Genomic DNA, 22,395 nt, shown 5'->3' on the forward strand with positions numbered 1-22,395 from the left:
TCTGGTGCCCTCTTATGGCCTGCAGACATACACACAGACAGAATATTGTATACATAATAAATAAATTTATAAAAAAAGATTTATTTTGAATTATGCGTGGATGTATGTCTGTGTGTGGATATGTGCATGTGAATGCGGGTGCCCTCAGGGTTCAGAAGAGGGTGTTGGATCTCCAGGAGCCGGAGTTACAAGCATCTGTGAGCTTCTGGCTTTGAGTGTTGGAACTTAGGTCTCTCTCTTGCAATAGCAGCATCTGCTGGAAACTGCAAGTCACCGCTCCAGCTTCTCTTCAGGGTGTTACTCTGCTTCTGCGGTGAAATCCCCAGCTCCTTACACATTTATCCAGTCTTGTATCACATCTAGTGATAGGCTCAGAATTGCTTTACCCATGTCAAAATAGAAACCCAGCACCTTAAAGCCTAGGGTCTATTTGCCGTATGCCTCCCCTGAATGAGAATATCGAGTGAAATGCTGGAATTCTCACTTTGGTTCTTCCTCTTTCTTCTCCCTAGAGGTTAGGTATTAACTTGAAGCACATTTGTGTTCATTTACTTCTACTTGTTTTCAATTTGAGGTTGTTATTTTTCCCCAATTCTGATTTATTAGTTTTGTTCTTGGTATATGTAGATGAGTCCGATGCTTTCCCAGGTCCATATTACATGATGGAAATGTAGAGGAGACCATTTTAGATGAAACAGTCCTGAACACATACTGCTGCAAGTTGGTCATTTGTTAAAAGGGCTGATTTATTCTTCGAGTTAAAATCACTGCCTTCCTTCACTCTCTTAGATAGCTCTCTTTTCTTCCTCTTCTCTTTCCCCCTCCCTCTCACTTTCCTCAGTGTGCTTCTCAGGACCTGAAAGGCAACACTTGATTATTGCAGGCAGCCTTAGGTTTTTGCCTCCTGCTTTAATTATTTCCTACCCCTGTGGTTTAACTTTGCAAACATCTTTGAATGATAGATATAGAAAGTGTGTGCTCTTTTCAAGAATCAAGCTCTGGATTGCATCCTTTTAAATACTAAGGCATAGAATGTTTCATATAAAAGACGAAGATAAGCCTTCACTCCACATAACATGACTTTGAGTCATGATGGACTAGCTATGCTTTCTTTGTTATATTTGGAGGTTGTGACCATTGCCCATGTGATATGGTTGCATCTGTGTCTTGTTGTTTATGAAATGGGGTTTATGGAATGATGGCCTCACAGAAGTTAGTCCCAAATGCCTTAATGACCTGCCAAGTAGCTCACTTGTAGTGGTGTTCCAGCAAAGGTTTGGATTTGCAGAATTAAAGGCAGTAACAAACTTCTCAGTTGCTTTTTTCATTCTAGCAGGTAATTTCATTAGAGGTAACGGATGTAGTCTTAATAACTGAGTGTGCCCAGTTTATCTTTTTCTTTTATAGGCAGTCGCGGTACAGAGACAGACATGGGGGTGTTTATATAACAAAGAGACTATAGAATTAGTGAGGAGTGGTCTACCAACCAGCTTTGCTTCTGATTTTGTTGCTTGCCTGTTGTGCCTCTTATAAACCAAAGTAATCAGGCATGCATATGAAAAGGAGGCCATCCCAAAACAGCTGATCACATGATCTCGGCCAAATGCATGTAAAATCAATGCTTTATTTATGTATATTTGCAAGTTTTCTGGTTAGTTGTGTCATTTTTTGATACAGTCAGTCATTAACAGTTTATATGCTCAAGGTGTCCATTTTTCTTTAATCTTTTACATTTTCCTACACATAAACAATAACAAATTATCCAGGCTTCTATCAAATAGACTTTGTATACATTCTAAGGTAAACAGTCAATATAAAACAGTTTTGAAAATGTGTAAGCGAATTATTGAGGTGATCCTTAGAAGTGCTTCCCTTAGGAGGGTCATGTTGATGACATTGGCTAGTCAGCACTGATCTCCACTGTCCGTTTTAGCTGGGAGAGACATTAACAGAGACCTGACTTAAGAGGCTTCCCACACAAGAAAAGCTCGGAGACAAATCTTCCGTGTTTGATTCAGGAGCAGCAAATTCTTTTTATACAATTCGGTATTTTTAGCCTGTCATGTTGTGATCCTCTTTTTCCCACCTGCATTTAATGTGCCATTTGTTTCTTCCCTGTTCTTTTGTTAAAAAAAAAATAATTTTTTTTTTAGTTGCAATCCCCTTCCTTTCAAAGCACATTTAAAGAAATGAATCTATGCCGTTAAGTAGGTGGTAGTAAGGAAAATGAGTATGAATGTGTGTTTTCTGTGAGGGTTCCGAGCGCAGTAATAGGACCTTTTAAATTCTACTGTACAGGGAGGTGAGTGATCCATCAAAGGCACAGTCTTGGATTTGAGTCTTCTATTTAGATTAGGAATGTTAAAAAAGATGGATGGTAAATGTCTCTTAGCTGCGTTGTCCCCAAAACATGAAATGAAATCTAAAGACTCTCAAAGAAGGTTTCAATTACACTAGCAAATGACTTGAACAGGGATTGGGGAAGGGGAGGTCATGGGCCAATGGAATGCCAGTTGTGGATTTATATTGTTCCAAATGAAAACATTATTTCCATTAACCCCTTTCCACTGGCACCTCCACCAGAGTTATTTTCAGATTGTACGTTTGTAGGTGTTAGTCACACTTGACGGAAATACCTTATCACCGCCGTGGATTGCGCAGCCTTTCCAAGGCTGTATTTTCTCCCTGTCCATTGCACAGCCCCAGCTTGCATCTGGCTAATCCTCTAGAGGTGCATGGGAATGCCTGTGTTCTCCAGACTCAATTTTCAAATGCAGCAGTAAGCTACCCGGTTGTAAAGAGCATTTTGAAATGTTGTAATTAGCAACAGGATAAATGGATTCTGATTGTGCTTTTCTGTGATAAGCTAATAGGCTGCCAGATCACACTGTGAGCTGGACTTGGGGGGCGGGGTATGGGGAGGTGAAGGGGAGTGACTAGGTTTAAGAGCAACTCTCAATGAATTTGCCCTTAACTGTCAACGCGGGCTCTGGTGGTTTTTTTATTTTTTATTTTTTTTTTATTTTTTTTTTTGCCCTCTCACGGCAAGTGGTGGAAAGAGTTGGTAAGCAGAGGATAAAACATCCTTGTCATGAGCTTGCTATAGTATGCACTCAGGGCAGGCACTTTAAAAGAGCGCCATTAATTTGAATAAAACAGGAGAAGGTAGGTACTTTGTACATCCATAAAGCACTGAAGGGGATAAATCCAATTATCTGTTCAATATTTAATGGCCATAAAGTTAAAAATTTTAAAGGCAGTACCTTGGAGACTGCTTAGTCAATTCTGTCCATATTATTTTTGACATTCAAAAGTCAAGGTAGAATAGCCATATCGATGGCTGCGTTCATTGTGCTGGTCTGCTGCTTTAGTGGCAATGACCCTGGGGTTTGTGTTTCTCCATGTGGATCTGTTGCTGGGTTTGTAGAATCTGTCCTCCAGTCCATTCAGGAAACATGGGGCTCCTGAAATTTTAGCATGCTCCTTTTATTTAAAGTCTTTGCTGTTGTCTCTTGTTGCCAAGTGTAACTAAAGACAGTGGTAGACAAACAAGTAAAAAACCTAAAAAGCCAAGGTAAAAGTCCACAGCCTAGATTCAACCACTGCCTTTAAAGAAAGTAGGATTTCTTTACTATTTCAAGTATTCCCATCTGAGGAACTCTTAGAAATGCCATTAAACCCCAGTCCTGTCTTTATAGATGCTTTATACATCCTGTGCTTTTTCTAAGCTAATGGTGGGATAAGCAGTTAATAGCTTAGTTCATCCAGATCTCTACTTAGCCTTATGCAGGTGAGCTCTGCTCTAAGTGTGATCCAGAGGTAGCTGAAAAGCAAAGCTTCTAAAGAAATCGATGCAGTAGCCATGGTCGGAATGGATGTCAATATGACAGAGTGATCTTGGGATATGGTCTTGAAGCTATATTCGTCTTACCTATTAGCTAACACAGGAACCCAATGAGCCATTAACAAGCTCTCACCTCATATGAAGAAGCAAGGCCCGCTGTGTCACTGCAGTATTCCTTCTTATTCTGTTTTCTTCCTTTGAATTGTATATCCTTCAAACCCCCTAGCCCCAACCTCTCTGCCCTTTGCTTGCTGGGCACTGGGTCCTTTCCATGTGGTTTCAATTTTTTTTTGTAGCATTTTGCTATTTACTTTTAAACTCGTACTATGTGTAGACGAGTGTTGACACGAGACAGGTGTACTACTAAAATGTGTTGAGGGAACACACAGACGGCCACTCTGAGGGAGATTAAAGAAGCAGAAGTTAGTGTACTGCATGGCTTCTGAGGCGATAAGAGGCCCGTTTTGTCTTAAGATGCACCAGGTTGTGAAGACGGACCTGCCTCTGTGGGCTTCTTTAAGGCACCAGTGTTTTTCCCAGGGAATACATACAAAGCCTTTTTCTTCCTTTGCTATTTTGCTACCAATCTCCCTTGAAAGGGAGTGTTGCTTTGCTCTGCTCTATTTTCAAATGCAAATTCAGCTTATTCCTGTCGCATGCAAGGTCTCTCAGGATGGTACTCACTGCAATCTAAAGCCATTTAGCTGTCCTGGATCTTATAGTTTTAAGTAGATTGTTCCGTGTCTTGCTCCAAGAGTCGTCAGTGATTTGGCTGTAAAACCAGCAGAGACCTTTGTTTTCTCAGTTTCCCGTAAAGAAAATGAAGGCGAGAAAATAATGATTTCCTGGATAATTCAAAGAAAAGATTTAACATACAAATCCCTAACATGCTACCGCACAAGGACTTCCAAATCAGCTTATGACACACTCAGCACGACAATTGTTAAACTCATTTACTTTAAAAGAGCTTTTATATGTGATACATGTTGAAAGAGCCAAGAGGAGTGGTACCCAACACCGCGTTTCTGGACCAACACATAGCCTTCTGCGCTCCTTGCCCGAGCTGTGTATTCACTCCTGATCCATACAGCGCTTGGGCCTCCAGCTTTTTGAGGGCAGACACCCCATCTTCAGCCTTTCATATTCTCAGAACATCTTTCTTTTGCCAATATCATTTACAGACTATATCTCTTTTAAGTTTATTTATTTATTTATTCCACTCAACCTTATCTAAATCAGTGTTGGCTGTGAAATCACAGATTTGTTGGGCTGTATCTTTTTATATGTATTGAGATTAAAATCCCAATTATTCAAATTTATGAAGCTTATTTATGCGCCACTTGAAATCCCCACACATGTATTGCATTAGAAACACTGTCCTAGCGTGCTTTTGCACATTGTCGAGGTTTGATGAACATTGTGCAATTATGGGAGGAGTAGGGATAAATTCATTATGTACTCCTGTATCAAGCCCTATTTTCAGTAGCTTATATTTTTTTCTTTAATCTTCATAACAGTAGTGAGGAAGGTGTTCCTCAGTTTCACACAAGAAAATACAAGTGCAAGATAGTTGTGGTTGCTCAACTCTGCACTGGGGAGGCTGAGGCAGGAGGATTGCTGTAAGTTTGAAGCCATCCTAGGCTACATGGGAAGTTCCAAGGCATTCTGAACTACACAGTGAAACCCTGTGTCAAGACAACACCAAGGGAAAGAACAACAACAACAACAAAACAACAGAAGCACTGAACAGTTGAGTGACCTTCTCAAGGTCAAATAGGTAGCTTAGTGACAATTAGAGCTAAAGACAAGAAGCTGGGTCCTCTGGGTTCGCTCTGCGCTTTCTTTGGTACGTGCTGCTGGTTTTCAGTAATTAGTGAATTAACCGTGTACGTTTCCCGAGCAGTCTGCTATACTGATGTTAGTTCTCAGTGATTGGAGGACTGCCACTGCAAGTGGTATTTATAGTCTGTGATTTGCTTCTGGAATTGCATTTCTCACCGTTCTGAAAGTGTTGCCACCTCCTTGGAAGGCTTGGATAAAAGAGAGCCTCTTAGCACTTCTGGGAGCTGTACGTTCAGTTTTGATTTTTGAAAAGTTTCACAAGAGTTCCCAGCAACTACTAAGTGTGTGTGTGTGTGTGCGCGCGCGCGCGTGTGTGCTCGCACGCACATACACATCTGTATGTTGAATCCTATTTTTCTCCTATTCCTTGGAGGCCAGAGGAAGATGTTGGTGTCCTGCTCTGTCTCTCTCTACCTTATTGTCTTGAGGCAGTGTCTCTCTGAATATGGAGACTGGCTAGTAGTCAGCAAGCCTCATTAACTCTCCTCTCTGTTCTCGACAGCACTGATGTTATAGGCGCAAGAGGCCATATTAGGCTTTTTATGTGAATCATAGGGATTTGAACTCAGGTCCCCATGCTTGCACAGCAAGCTCTTTTACTGGGCCATTAAATGCAGTTTAGATTATCTTAAACTTTGAAGGTAATGTTTCCAATATGTGTGGATGCGATTCAAGTCACCATCTAATGCTAAATGGATTCAGAGACCCTCGTTACAATCTTCTATTTAATTAATTACCTCTAACTAAGAAGTCTCACTCCTTTAAATTGCCTGCCCCCCCAAAACCCATAATCTTTTCAGATTAATTTCTTAGTTGTCTCTAATGAGCGCAGGCTAGACTTGAACTCTATGCAGCCAAGGTTGATCTTGAACTACTGAGCCTTCTGCCTCCATCTCCCAAGTGCTAGGACTGTATGTCATATGCCACCACGTCCTGCTTTGACATTGTCATGGGATTCAGTACTTCTTTCAACTAATTTATTATGGTGATAGAAAATAAAGTCTTTAAAAATATTGTTTGCCTAAAGATAAATTTAGAAAATCTCTTTGCCCTTAAATCATTTGGTTCCCATTTCATATAATCATTAGGCTTGTGTTTTCACTCAGCTTGATGGCATACCCTGAGATTGTTTAATGGGCCCACTTATGCTGATGGATGGTGTAATATTTGGAGGATCGCATACAGTTGCACTTTTAAGAGAATAATTGGGACTGACACGTGAGGGATGTGACTTGCTGGAGTTGAGCACTGAAGCCATTGAAGCTCAGTTTTGAACTAACTTCTCTTTAGCTGCCAACAGACCCTTTTATACTTCCCTTTCCCGTGATTATATTCTTCTTGGTTTCCTGTCTGACTTAATTGCCAAACTTACTATACATCTTCCAAATCATGGGAAATGGGGAACTAGGCAAGCTGCCTGCCTTTCTTTTTGAATATAAGGCTGCTTGGCTCCTTTCGACTTTGAATAGGGAGGAGCTACTGAGCCCCAAGAATCATAGTCAAAACCCAGCATTGTCATAGGCAACTTCCTGTAGGCCCTTACCATCCCATCCACCTACTGCAAATCTGTTGCATTTCGATATATAGCTTATTCTGCAAGGGGAGGTAGGGACTACAATTTTTAAATATCTTCATTGTAAAATTAATTGGCACCTTAAATAAATAGTATTACGTACACTGTATTTTATGACATACATACCAAAATAGTTTCACAGTAGAGTTGTATCTTGTATGTTAATGTCAATAACCTCATAAAGCCTGGAAAATGAAACGAGCCATAATCTCACTTTTAGTCTCAAAAGGTGACGTTGATAGAGGCAGTGACCACATGGTCTCCCAGTGCTGCCAGTAAGTAAATAATGTTATGTACCCACACAGTTTCCCCTTCCTACTCAAGGGAGGGAGTTCAACTTTATTGGATCCAAAACATCTAGTGCAGCATTTGCCAGTTAGAGAATATTTTGAGCGTCTTTATTTTGCCCGTTGTCTCCCTTCCCCCAAATGTGTGAAATGTTGGTATCACAGACAAACCTGGCTATTTTAGGTCCTCTAAAATGTAGCATCACTGTCCCCATGTAGAACTGGCTTTCTTTGTTGGTGTGCTGTTTTCCTCAATGTAACCTTCTTGTAAGAAGGAATAAGTTAATTGTCAGGATTGTGGGCATTTTAATTGAAGATAAACATGTTTTACTTTTAAATGTCTTCAATAGTACATAACTTGGCTTTTATTATCCTAATTTCAGTAGATTGCTAAAGCCAGATAGGCTTAGCAACCCTAACCTGATTCAGCATTCATTACTTCTGCTAAATCAAATAAGATCTGGCTAATCGAAACATGGCTTGTGCAGTCCTTCTTCAATTGAATTAGAATATTGCATATTGCATTGCACTTACATGTGTATACCAGGGACAGAACTTTGCCATCAATTTGGAAATGTTCACGCTCTACCCTCCAGCTAAAGATATTTATCATTTATTGCAAAAATCTCCTCTTTGGGGAAGTCTTTGAATTATTAAGTATCAGCATTGCTTGAAGGAAGGGAGATGGAGCTAGCTCACTGAGTGTGCCATCGAAGGTTTGGAAATTAGGTGTCATATCACCCCAGACTGGCACACTTTTTCTATAAAGGGCAAGATAGTAAATATGTTAGGCTTTATGGGCCATACGGTCTCTTTCACAGCTCTTCAACTCTGCTGTTGTGGTGTGAAAGCTGCTGTAGACAATATGTAAACGAACGAGCGTGGCTATGTTCCAATAAAACTTTATTTATAGACATTGAGATTTGAATGGCATAGGATTTTCATGTGTTGTGATATATTATTCTTAAAATTATTTTTCAACTGCTCAGAAATGGGAAACTATCCTTAGCTCATGAGCTGTCCAAAAGCAGGTGGTTCTGTTGGCTTTTGACTGTGAGTCTTAATTCTGTCGACCCCACCTACTATGTTAGAATTTTCTTAACTGTGTATATGCTCTTATATTTACATATCTTGGGTAATTTGCCTTTTCTTCTTGCTTGTTCAGTTCCTCATAATACAGGAAGTGTGGATGCAATGAATGCTTCTATTTTTATTATCTGCCCATCTCTGCTTGATGGGACAAAGGAGAGTCCGGAGTTCAGAGTCCAGTGAAAGTAATTTCTGGTAACAGTTAGTAGTTGCTGTTTAATTCTCAAGGTGTGACAAGGCAGTGGAATAGACTTATCTCATTTTCACATTCTGGGAGATGATCTGTGATGATCTGTTAGTCCCAAGGATGTTGTCAGTTTTCCAGTCTGAGTCTCCCTGCAGGGTCATTAACAATAATGGAGTTCATAAATTGACCTGACCCTGGGTTTGGATCCGGACTTGTTGGCCCTGAACACTTGGTACACAGATTTACTGTCAGTGTTTGTGTTGAAAGAAGTAGTCTAAGATCAGCCTCGTTATTGCACTCAACCTCCTAACACATGTGTCTTCTGATGTTTCGGCTGTTCTGTGAGAGGGCTCTTGCTTCAGACATACTACTAGGCATGGCCCCTCAAATGTTAATGGTATGATGAATCATTCATACTTGAGGTTGGCAGTGTCTTCTTGAGAGAGTGCTCACCAAGAACTGGATTAATTCATCAGCTCCAGATTTTGAGAGATTTGTTAGTAGTGAAAGTTCAATTTGTTAATCAATCAGTGGGAACTTGTCATCTGACATTATGGATGTTTGGCTCTTTCTCATTTAGGCTTGTCATTGACCATGTTTGCAGAGTGGACGTACTTTGTAAGGCAGTTTCTAAATTTATTTTAAAACCATGAGAATGCTGGTTAATGTTAATCTCCTGAAGAGTGGAACTCTGGGCTAGAGTTAGGTGTATGAACTGTTGTGCCTGCCCGTTCTGAATGCTGGCTTTCTGTTTCAGTGATTATAGGTAGTTTGTTTCTTGAATATTTATTCATTAAAAATAAGATTTATCAAATATGTAATTTTAGCTGACTTCTGATCAGATGGCACCATGTTTTCTTGCAGTCTTAATCTTTGTTTTTAATCATTATGGAAAGGAATATTTTAGCCCTGGGTAATTTTTTTTATTCCCTTATTAGTTGTTTTGTGGTTTCTCACTTTGAGAACCAGACCACCTCTCTGGAAACATTCTCTCATTTTCTTCTTCCCAAATAGCATCTTGTTTGCAAATGGCTTGGAAATCCTCCCAGGCATTGGAGAGCTTTCTTCCAGGCGCAGTGGTTTTGGTGGTACACAGAGTTCTGTAGGTCAGCTTGGAATCATAATGCTTGCAAGGAAAAAAAATTGAAATTGACTTCAAAGGACAACTCTGACACGGTCAATTAATAATTAAAACAGTTTTTTAATGAGCTATGCAATTACCTGTGTGTCCCTGGAGATGATGGTTTATGGTATTATTCTAGTGCCCTTTCTTTAGTCATGGCGCATGACATTTGTAATTTAAAGCCGGCTAGACATTAAAGTGACAGAACTTTCATTAACCTTGTCTAAAGTTTGCTGATGACAAATGACTTAAAACATGCTGTTGTCAAAATATACCACATACCTTAAAAGTCCCCGGGGCTCTGAAAAACTGGGTTCTCCAGGCAAGGCCAGGGCCACCTATGTGTCCTCAGGAATCCCCCAATGGGATCCCCAGCATCCACGTGGTACTTCCTACTACAGGAAGTGGTGTCTGTTCAGTCAGACCTGCTGAGTATTTCATGGCTGTCTGCTTTAGGTGGCTTTCCCGTGGGGTTTATACCATATGACTTGGTTTTTAACTAATGGTGGATGGCCACTGAATAATTTCCTCTAAGTTTGCCTTGGCATGTAAGTGTTCACTTTAGAGACCTATATGAAATGACAATAGCAACTTGAATTTACAGAATTGGGTTTTGATTCGAGCTGTTGTTTATTGGTCTTTAAGTTCCCAACCACCCAATTGCGCTATGGCCAAAAGCTTTATTTTTTTTCTCCCTCTTTGTTGAAATTTTCATTTTTTTTTGAGAACCCTCATATTTTGTATTCTCATTTTTTAAGAATCCTCTAATTTTGTGATTTTTTTTCCTCCTGTCTCCTTTAGAGGAATATTTAGAAAGGTTAACAAGGTAGGCATTGTACAAGGATCCTTATAAATTGATAATACTAAATGAACAAGTATTATATGCCAGGTACTCAGCTACAAGCCCTAGTTTTTTATGTCTTCATACTACTGAGTTGGTAATACTTAAAAAAAAAAAATAAAGACTTAAAACTAAGACACCAAAAGATGACATTCTTGTGTACTGGCTTAAAATTTCTGGGTGAACTGGGATTCAGTTTCAAGAATGATTTCATTTCTTGATAATGAGAGATACAGCCTTTCAGTTCACTTTTCTCTGTTCAAAATATCTTGAAGTATTTTTTTAATTATATTTTCATTGAAGTCATTAAAAATCCAAGTAACTTTATATTTATACTATATGTAAATACCTACAAATAAGTATGAGTGTAATACTTTAAGGAAGAGTCACAAAAGAAAAATTAGCCAGGATATCATGGTTCATGCTTTTTATTCCAGTACTCAGGAGGCAGAGGCAGGAGGATCTCTGTAAATTCAAACCAACCTAGTTTAAATAGTGAGTTCTAGGCCAGCCAAGAAGACACAGTGAGACCCTCTCTCAAAATTTAAAGGGTGGAGGAAAAGAGAGCAAGCGAGAGAGGCAAATTAGAAGACTAGTTAAAGGATTTTGTAACCATCTGTTAACCCAACTAGCACTTGATAGGTGCTCCGTAAGTATTTTACAACTGTTTGTTATCATTATTCCCCAGCCTCTATACTTCATATCCTGATTTAGATTGGGGTCCTGTTTCCCATTTCACCCCTTACTACCTCCCATAAGATTAAAACTTCCAATTTTTGTGACGTTCTTTCTCTTGCTCAAAGTCCATATATTTCTGATGTGAATATTCTACATTATGAAGTGTTAAAGACTCCAGTCTTGTTGAATAAATCCCTTTGTTGCTGAGTTGTAGTCTAGATCTCTGCATATTCAGGAAGAGATTTTGATTGAAGCATAACACCAAAAAGCACATGATATATAAACATATAGCTCAACAAGAAAAACATCACAAAGTAAACACACAAGTGACCATTACTCAAAACAAGAAATAGAACTTTGGCAGCACCCCAAAATTCTCCCTCCTGGCCTCTTCAAATTGCTGCTTTTCTTTCCTTTCCAGAGATAACCCAGAGTTGAACTTTAATGCTATAGTTGTGTGTTTTTGTTTGTTTTTGCTTTTGACATTTTAAAATTTCTTATTGTGGAAAATGTCAAACATACAAAAGCAGAGGGACTTGTATATTGAACCCTCATGTTCCCATCACTCAACTTCAACAATTATTAACTCACGCCCAGTGTTATTTCATCTAGAATATCACCCGTTCACCTACCACAGGCCATGTTACAGAAAACTGTAGACCTTATCTCATCTCATCCATAAGGATTTCAGTATATATCTCTAAAAGACAGAGACTCTTTATACAAGGTGACTACAGTTCTATTTTCATACCTAAATAAACACAATTTCCATTCATGCCAACAATATCTAGCCAACATGTAAATTTTTTATAGTTATTTTAAAGTTATTGTTCTGAAAGCATATTTTTTTTTTTGAGTGAATGAAGAGCCAAGTAGAGTCCATGAATTTTAGGTACTGGTAAGAATGTCAAGTCTTTTTAACTCATAATTTCCCCACCATCTCCCTTTTCCCCCTTGAAATGTATTTGTTGAAGAAAGAGGAATTGTGGAAATGTCCCACAGCATTGTAGGTTCTCTGACTGTGTGTCCTTGCAAAGCTGTTCAGCATATTTCTTCATGTCTTCATTTTCTGCAACTCAATATGGATCAGATTCAGATTTAATTTTCATTTTATTTTTTGGGAAATGGGTTTGTGAAGAGCCAGAATATTATTCCACACATAACATACCACGGGTACATCTTTGCATGGATGGGGTAAGTCACTGTTTGAAGGTCATTGCTTAGATTCATTGTTTTAGTTGGGACGGAAAAAATGTTGAGGATTTTGCTCTGCCATCACCTCATCATGAAGGGCAAGAGCCCTGAATGTGTGACCTTAGATGTGGCCTGGACCCAAAGGCACAGATGTGATTCTATACGTTGAGTTACTGGTTTTCAAGATTAGTTGGTTCTCTGTAACCCACCAGAGGAAATCATAGAGTCTGTGTTTTGCTTTGTTTTAGTAGAATGTATTCTTTCCCTAGATAGCCAGTTGGAATTGGATACCAGCATTCCTAGATAAAAACCCCTAGATCCCCTTTGTCAAAGTGTTTGCATATAACCTATTCTGGACCCTTCTGTGCACTTCAAGCTATTATAATACTCAATACAATATAAGTGCTATGGAAATAATTGTTATGTTATGTTTGTGGAATAATAACAAGGAAAAAAGTCTAGACATGTTCAGTACACATACATTTTTTCCCTTCAAATATTTTTATTTACTTTTTGGGTGGAAGGGGTTGTTTGTTCATTTTTTGATTTTTCAAGACAGGGTTTTTCTGTGTAACAGTCCTAGCTGTCCTGGACCTCGTTCTGTAGAGCAGCTTGGCCTTGAACTCACAGAGTTCCTCCTGCCTCGGCCTCCCAAGTGCATGTATTAAAGGTTTCACCCAACTCCAAAATATGTTTAGCCTGTGGGTGATTACCAGCTGACACAGAAAGCTCTGTGTTCTAAATGCAGGGTTTTAAATATTGCTGTGCTTCAACCCATTGCAACTTTTATCCATATTGATGTTCAAATTATCCTAATTTTGGCTGTAGGTGCCACTTCACATTAATTTTTAAGACTTTTTAAGCAGTGCTGCAAAGGTGTTTATAGCCTTCTCCTCTGATATTGCCTGTCTTATGAAGTGCCTTTTGTCTTAGTCTTGCTTTGGGCCTGGAACCAGTTATTTCTCCTAGGAACTCATTTCTTTCAGTGGGAAGTGTTATTTTTTTAAATCTATCTATCTATCTGTCTGTCTATCTATCTATCTATCTATCTATCTATCTATCTATCTATCTATCTATCTATCTATCTATCTATCTATCTATCTATCTATCTAGTATCCTGCCTGTAGGCCAGAAGAGGGCACCAGATCTCATTAAAGGTGGTTGCTGGGAATTGAACTCAGGACCTCTGGAAGAGCAGTCAGTGCTCTTAACCACTGAGCCATCTCTCCAGCCCGGGAAGTGTTATTTAGAAGTCATAATCTGGTCACAGGGGTGCCTCTTGCTTTTAGAGATGGTGGCTCATCTTTTTCCTATGCAGAGATAGGGAATACCCCACTGTTGGGTTGAAGTTTAAATGAGTAAGGCCTGGTCTTGACTCCTCCTAGTCAAGTTCAAGCACACAGAGTTTCACTTAAAGCCACTCATTTTTGTTTTCATTTGTTCATATAGAATCCTAATATCAACACTGATTGTTCACACACACACACACACACACACACACACACACACACACACACACACTGGTGTAGCTTGTTGGAAATGAAGTTTAAACTTTGAATTTTTAGCAAGTTGCATGTATAATTCAGATGCCCCACAATGCATAGGAACCACTAGCCTATTTTTTGTACTACTTGTTCCTGAACCTTGAACCTTCCATTTCTCACTAAGAATCACCCCCCTTGATTGACCGTATCCTTGTTGAGCCGTCCATGTCCCATCTGAATTGTGCTTCTGTTTAGCTCTCTGCTGACTAACAGAGAAGACAGCAGTCATTTTGGTCTTGTGCAAACCAGACTTCAGTTACTTCTGACCACTCGAGTGCTGACATACAGGTAATCCTCACAACTAAAGCTCTGCCTGAGGCCAGAGAGTCTTCCTTGCTTTGAGCAGAATGCTTAGTGCTGCAGTAGATTTGCTCAAGGGCAACTCTGCATTTGATTAAATATCAGAGCAATTTATGTCCTTGTCCCCTTGTTCCTTTTCTTTCCTCCTATGCAGAAATGTTAATTGACAATCAAAGGAATAGCAAGTGCATACCTGAATTCACAAGCCTTTGGGGCCCATCTTTAATACCTCTGCGATGCCAGACCTGGTAGGGGTCATGCCTTCTTTCATCCCCACTCATCTAAGAGTGGCACGGCTTCCCTGTTCTCTGTTCTGCACCCTGAGTTGGAATATCTGACTCTAGCTTGTCCTCTATTACTTCTTCCTCAGAACAGACTGTAGATCTACCTTGTTTCACCAGGTCGTTATCTGACTTAGTGTTCTGTGAAGACAGGAAAAATAGCCTAGAATGAACATATCAGAAAATTAAGTTTTAGTTAAAGAATATATTCGTGTTGAGTCTGATAATTCTTTAGCTTCATTTAAGATTTGCTTAGCTTTGTTAAGTGGTAAATTTCCAGACATTCACATTTTGCCATCATTCTTGAGAGCAAGGCAAAGTAACCACTGTTATTGTTAATGTATGGTGTAAAGTGGGACTAGAGAGCAGTTATGCAACTTCGGTGATGTAGGTCACACATCTTGTAAGCACTGAAGCAAGTGCTCGTGTCTGATTCTTTCTTTTATAAAGCCCAAGTCTTTGGGAAAAAAGAGTTCAAAATAGTGTCCAATATTACAGTACAAGTAAAATAATTTTAGAAAAGGTCAAAAACCAATTAAAGAAGAGAATGAGAATCCTGCTCAGTGCCTGGGTGGATTTATTCTTAGATTTTGGCACTGAATTTAGCTTTGAGTTTTCTGTTGGTTAGCCAAAGACATAAAAGGAAAACTTTGGCTTGGGTAATGCTTATCTGATTAAGGAAAGCACATGAATTCACATGGAATATAGACATTTTCTTGGCACTGAATTCTGTGAAGAATACATTATATGATTCTACTAAGGGATGTTTGTAACAATGAATTATACCTTCAGTGGTACTTTTATACATTATAAACTTCAAAAGGACATTTCCTTGGTTCTTTTTAATCAGTAGCATGGGAATTCATTGGCAGTGTTTTCCATGTGAGAGACTACAGGTACAAGACAGTGTGCTTAAGGGAAGCATTTGACCTAGATTGTAGTGTGGGTACATCTTCCCATGTTTTTACTTTTAACCTATTTGTTTTTATATTTAATTTTGCTTCCTTGTAGTAAGTGAACCATTGGATCTTGTGTTTTGACTTTTTTAGTATGATAATCTTTGCATTTTTAAGGATATTTAGACCATTTACTTTTAATGTGTGATTAAGCCAATCAAATCATCCTTGTTTTTCTCTTGATTCACATGTTGTTTGCTCTCTTTTCTACCTTTTTATTCTTTTTGTACTGAATACAGTTTAGGATCCATCTCTTATGATGGATTATCAGCAGTAATTGTTTTAGAACGTATTATACATATCTTCAGGTTATTAAGTCTGTCTGCAAATGAGTGTGTAGTGCAATACCTTACATTTGTATACTTGTTTTTTCCCTAGCCTATGTGCTACTTTTCTTCTATATTTTATTTTGTACATGACAGAAACCCTACAATTCATAATCATCATTATTATTACTATTTCATATTCAATTAGTTATTAAATAAGCATCTGAAAGAGATAACAGTTCTTCTGTGCTTACTATGTGAATCTCATTTCTGGTATTCCTTAGTCCTCCCCAACTCATATGTTTCCAGAGTGTTCTTCCTCTTTCCTGAAGAGGAAGAAACCTACCTTTCTTTGGGTTTATTGGTTATGTATCATGCTTCATTTACTTTACCATTTAAAATTGTTTTCGATGGCAGCCTGTATTTGGTCCATGACTTAATATTCAATAGGTAAGTGAAGTGTTTTGTAATTTTAAGTATATGTTTAATTGTTAGTAGTTCCTGCTGGATTGCTTCATAGCCAAGTTCTGCTAACATTAGGCATTGGCTGTTGGTGCTTCTGGTTTTCCTTCAGAGGTTCATATGTAGGAGTTAAGATGAACAATAATAAACCCCAAGTTGTGGGTTCAATTATATTGGTCTGCTTGAAATGCTATAGCCAAATACTATAGGCTGTTTAACTTAAACAACAGAAGCTTCTTTCTCCCTTCCTTCCTTCCTTCCTTCCTTCCTTCCTTCCTTCCTTCCTTCCTTCCTTCCTTCCTTCCTTCCTTCCTTCCTTCTTTGGTTTTTTAAGACAGGGTTTTTCTGTAGCTTTGGAGCCTGTCCTGGAACTGGCCTCGAACTCACAGAGATCTGCCTACCTCTGCCTCCCAAGTGCTGGGATTATAGGCATGCCCCACCACCGCCCAGCTCAGAAGATTATTTCTTACAGTCTAGTGGCTGAGACATCAAAGATCAGAGTGCTGGAACGCTCTGCTTCGTTTTGAGTCTCATTTCCTTAGCTATGGGCAGCTACCATCTTTCTTTCTGAGCATATGACCTCTTCTTTGGGCACAGGCACACCCAGGTGGGGAGATGAACCCAACTGTCTGATATATCTTATTAGGACACTAATATTCCCCCATGAGGTCTCTACCCCCAGGACCTTATCTTTCCTAGTTTATTTCCAAAGGTCCTATTTTAAGTACCATCACATTGGTAAAGACTTCAGGATAAGAGTTTGGGGGTTTACACACATCCACAGTAGCTGCTACAAGGTCTGGTCAACATGTATCACTCTGTAAACCCAAATCTTCCTCCTTACGACATGAGAGCTAGAAGAAACACTTTACTGGATCAGTAGACCAGAACCTTACCTGTACTTGTCTGAAGACAGAATCTTTATTCCGATCATTCTGTTTGAGGTAACAAGAACTTACTTAGTTCTATCAGATTAATGACAGCCATGTGTCTGCATGGATCAGGAGCACTTAAAGGAGATGAGGGCCAGGAGACCAACAGGAAGATCTTTGCATGTAGGATGCTTCAAACAGCATAAGTCACATCCTAAGTGTTGTCAGAGACTGCTCTTTTGTTTCCCAGCTGCCAGACTCAAATAATCACACAGAAACTATATTAATTACAACACTGCTTGGCCAATACTTAGGCATATTTCTGGCTAACTCTTATATCTTGATTAACCCATTTCTATTAATTTATGTATCACCACAAGGCTGTGGCTTACCAAGTAAGGTGTCTGTCTCTTTAGACAGCTACATGTCGTCTCCTTGACTCTGCCTACTCTCTCTATATATCTCTGTTCAGATTTTCTGCCTTGGCCAAAACAGCTTCATTCATAAACCAGTGGTAATAAAACATATTTACAGCATACAGAGGGGAAATCTCACATCACCTAAGATCTAAGTCTTAAGCAACAAGTTTGTTGCCCCCAAAATGGAAACGTATGGAGAATGTGATGTGTTTTTTTTTCCTGTGGTAGCTGTTTAGAATTATGCAGTGTAGCTTGGGCTTATGCATGCCTTTCCAGTCTTCGCATATTAGAGTTAGAACTCTGATCAGAAGCAATGCTGCCTTTTCTTATTTGGCAATGAGGTGGACAAGGGAAACTCATCGGATGTCCATGAGGAGAGAAGTGTCATGTGAGTGAGGCAGGTGGGTTTCTTTCGTGTGTAGTGTGTACTTGCAAGCATTACTCGTTTGTTTCAGAGCCACGGGGTGACTATGCCCTGAAGTGTTTGCAGAATTTTGTGTGAGATCAGAATTTTGTATTTTAATTTACTCTGTTTCTTGTTACACATCTGTGAGGTGTTTTCCCCAGTGATAAAATGTATTGGTACATCAAATTGTGACAGTGTTTGTTAAGTTAAACAAGATTTCTTGCTGGGATTCTTACAGGAAATAGGACTTTAAAATCCTGCATTTCCGGTTTTTCCGATTTTTGTGCTCCCAAGGACAGAGCACTTGCACAAACTCATAGAATAGTTTAGAAACCGGCAATAGTCTCCTGGATTTTCTTCATGTTTACACAGATGTTGAGGGTGGTATCCGGAGAGGTGGGCTCAGCTTTTAAGAGTTCCCTCTCTTACAGTAAGGGTGACATATTTTTACTTTATGTGTATGAGTGTTTTGCCTGTATACATATATGTGCAACATATACATTCCCGGTACCTGCAGAGGCCATAGAGCACCAGACCCTGAAAACTGAGTTCCCTAGTTGTGAGTGGCCACATGGGTGCCCGTTCCTCTGTGAGAGCAGCTGGTACTCTTGACCCTGAGCTGACTCCCCAGCCCAGACAGCCCTGGTTTGGCAGTGAGGTTAGGTTTTAATGGCATTTTAAATTTTCTTATTTGCAGTGTAACCTGCTGCTTCCAGTGACCCCCTGCAACCTTACTTAAGGAACAGGGTCCTCCCTTGTTGGGAATCTCAAACAAATTTTTATTGCCTAATAAACATTAAAAAAAAAAGATTCTCATTACTCTCAGACGCTGGGGTTACAAAGGCACAAGAAGATCTTATTCTTTCTCAACCAGCTACCAGACAGGACTTCTTCTGATTACTTGTGACCATTTCAATGTAGTGCTAGTTGAGAATTAAGTTCCTGGGAGCATGGGCCACCTTCTAAGTGCTTGGTAGCTATTGGTGCGTGGAGACTGGAATGTTAGCACAGAACAGAAGATTTCTTACACTGCAGATATGTGTGACACTGGATAGAGATTATTCAGATTTATGTACTCCAAACTGTGTTTGCTATGGCAGTTTTTAGTCATGTTAACCCAAAGATGAAAAGGTAAACAAAATCATAAACAAAAGCATACTACAAGGAAAATTCCTCTTGGGTACCAGTGTGTTCTTCTCACTGTGTAGTCACCTTTAATATGGAGATTTTCTACCCTGGGATATTATTTCTCAAAAAAGAAGCCATTATATATAGAACCAGGATTTTACAAAGGCTCTAATATTATGGGTAATCTTTCAATTACTTCATTTTGAACATCAAAATGGCCTCCGTGAATGCTTGCTTATGATGCTTAAAGAAGTTACTTGGCAAAATCAGATAAAGAGGGAGAAAAATTTTACGCAAATTTAGTAATTTTGGCATTCTCTCAAAACTACATATGTTGGGCATTATCATAAACAAGCCTTTGTAAGAACAGATAAAACAACAACACGATGTCTTTGCTTTGGAGAATAGAGATCCCAATTACGTGCCTGCAGGACGTTCAGTAAACTGGCCTGCTATTTAAGTGAATTGGTGCTTATGGTAAATATGTCATTCATGAATTTTAAAAAGTGCTACATGGCAGACAACCTGGACGAGAAAATGATTAGCTCAGGAAAGTATCACAAGGAAAAGTGGCTCCAGTGACAATAAAGACACTTTTGTGCCTGGAGAGCTCCTAATGAATATGAGAAGGAAGAAGCAAAGTGTTCTTCTAAATTAAATATGCTCTATAATGTTCCATGCGAGTCTGATCATGGCTTGCAAGTAAACAACAGAAATACAACACTGAATCACTCAACTCTGTCTCGGTCTTAAGAGCCTATAAAGAAGGTGAACCAAAGACCAACCTCAGGCCAAAAGGGTATAAAGGAGCTTGATGCTGGCACCCTGAGCCCAGTCCCCCACAATCCCCACGGTGGAGGAGGGGGCCACACCTGCAGGTTGTCTTTTAAACTTCACATGTGCTCTGTGGTCTGTATGTTGCCCGCCCCCACCCCACCTCCACACAATCAAACAAATAAATGTAAATTTTGAAAAGAAAAGGAAACCATTTTGAGGGAATCATTTTTCTATGGAAAATTGTAGATTTTCTAATACTTGGAGGCAACTTAAATTTGGACACATGTACTGTTTACTTCTGGGGATGACTGAACCCCCACTCTCCAAAGAATGTATTAAGGTTTTGTAGAGGAGGGCTGATTAAAAAATTTTAAACCACAGAAAATGAAGTGTAAAGACAGCTGAATTATTCTTTTACATGAAGTTAAGATATATAAAGTTTTACAACTCCAAATGCCAGGTGCATACAGGAAAATAGAGTGGAGGGCGGAGTAGGAGCAGCAGCAGTGAGCAGCTCTGACTCTGGGCGGGGGATGCACGGGACTTCTCCTTGATCCCAGATTCTTTTCTGTTCCGTTTTTCTAATGAATACGCATTGCTTTTGTAATTAGAATAGAAGGAGAAGCCATCAGTTAAAAGGAGCATGTTCAAGAGAATCCTTGGTGTGATTTATAGGTCTGCACTTCCAGGTTAACTCAAGCAAATGGAAATGAACTTCTCTGTTTGCATTGGCTCCTGTGGGCACGGTTAAGGAAGAACACATTGTCTCCCAACACATCTTGTTTTTCTCATCTTTAGCAGTCCTAGAATGTCACACCCAAGATAAGCCTCAGGAATGCTTCCATACGTTATTAGACCTGTCTTCTTCAGCGCACATGGGTAATGCCGTGTGATTCACCATGGACCCACAGTATTCCAACTTTCATCTGTCAGAATGTAGAGATCTTGGACACTAGCATTTAGCACAGTGGAGACCCCCTAAAAGTGGTTAGCCTAGTTTTAGACCAATTATTTTTAATTCCCAAATGAAATAACAGAGAGAGTTTTAGGAGTAAAGGTAATTTAGATCTGCTTTTATCTTTTGTCATTGGTTTATAATAACTTTGAAATATATTAATATATATGTAATAATAATCAAAGAAAAAGAGGCTATCGGCTAGGTGAGAGGGAGAACTTGGAAGGGGGCATGCATGTGGCTGGAGGGAGGACAGGGAAGGAGGAAGTGATATAATTGTATTTTAATTAAAAATGTAAGAAAAGCATTTGGTACCTTAAAAACTGCTTATTTTCAGTTTTTTAATTATTCATTTCTTCTGGTACATACATAACATTTGGAAGAAGAAATTGTTCCAAGAAATTTGAACACAAGGCTATTGTTGGTGTGCTATTTCTTTTTTTTTTTTTTAGGACAGCTTCTTGTGTTATACTCAGTAACAGTGGGCTTATTTCTTTACCTGCTGTACTGAATAGGAGAAAAGGGAAAGCCCTAGAAACCACCTTCATCTGGGAGACTACTTGAGCCATGGGGTGGGGTTGGGTATGCCCCAGTTCTGGAAGACTGCCCTAGAAATCACCTTCATTTGGGGTACTCCTTGAGACACGGGGTAAGATCCGGAGATCAGGTACAAGCTCCCCAGTATCAGAAGACAACCCTCACTGCCACCTAACAAAGTCTTGGACAGATGTCTTGCCTGTAGACTGCACTGCTTGTTGCTCTGGACATCTGACACCAAAAACCCATGTATTTCGTAGTTTTGCATATCTAAATCTTAGCCAGAGGAATTAATAATAAATATTTAAGTAGGTTCCTGACTTTTCCTATCAAGGAGCTCCTGACACAGGCAATTTGCTCAGCAAGTCTTTTCTGTTGGCCTGTGTTTGTGCCACACTGCCATATAATGTTTGCTTCTGATGATTCTAGTGTGCCTGCATTGTGTGATCCGTGCACAGAAAATGCAGTGCTGTCTGTGGAGGGCTGCGTGATAACATGTGACCCTAGTGGCAGAAATAAATGGGTCTCAGGAACAGGAACCATTAATCTGGATGAAAATATTACCACACAGTGAGCAGATTAATCCTGGCACCTTCATGGCAGTGCCCTCATTCGTAAAGCAGACTCTGTGCTCTCACAAATGCCACGACAACAGGCAGACATGCCAGTGTTCACTGACTTTTCTGGGGCTCCTGGGTAAGATCTTCCCATTGTCGGGGCACTGAACTTCTAACTGATACTGTCCTGAAATTTTCTTGCCCTGAAAATTGATTTTTATTTAAAGCAAGGTTGGTGTTTTGCCACTTGATGTTTAGGAAAGCTTCACAAATTAGG

General features: G+C 39.4%; 1 protein-coding gene across 6 annotated transcripts in view; it reads left to right on the top strand.

Moving 5' to 3' along the window:
- Window positions 1–22,395, top strand: part of Cadm1 (cell adhesion molecule 1) — a 335,003-nt gene that overhangs the window by 117,980 nt on the left and 194,628 nt on the right. The window lies entirely within an intron of this gene.

This window comes from Microtus ochrogaster, chromosome 5 (assembly GCF_000317375.1).
Source record: "Microtus ochrogaster isolate Prairie Vole_2 chromosome 5, MicOch1.0, whole genome shotgun sequence".
Taxonomy (NCBI): domain Eukaryota; kingdom Metazoa; phylum Chordata; class Mammalia; order Rodentia; family Cricetidae; genus Microtus; species Microtus ochrogaster.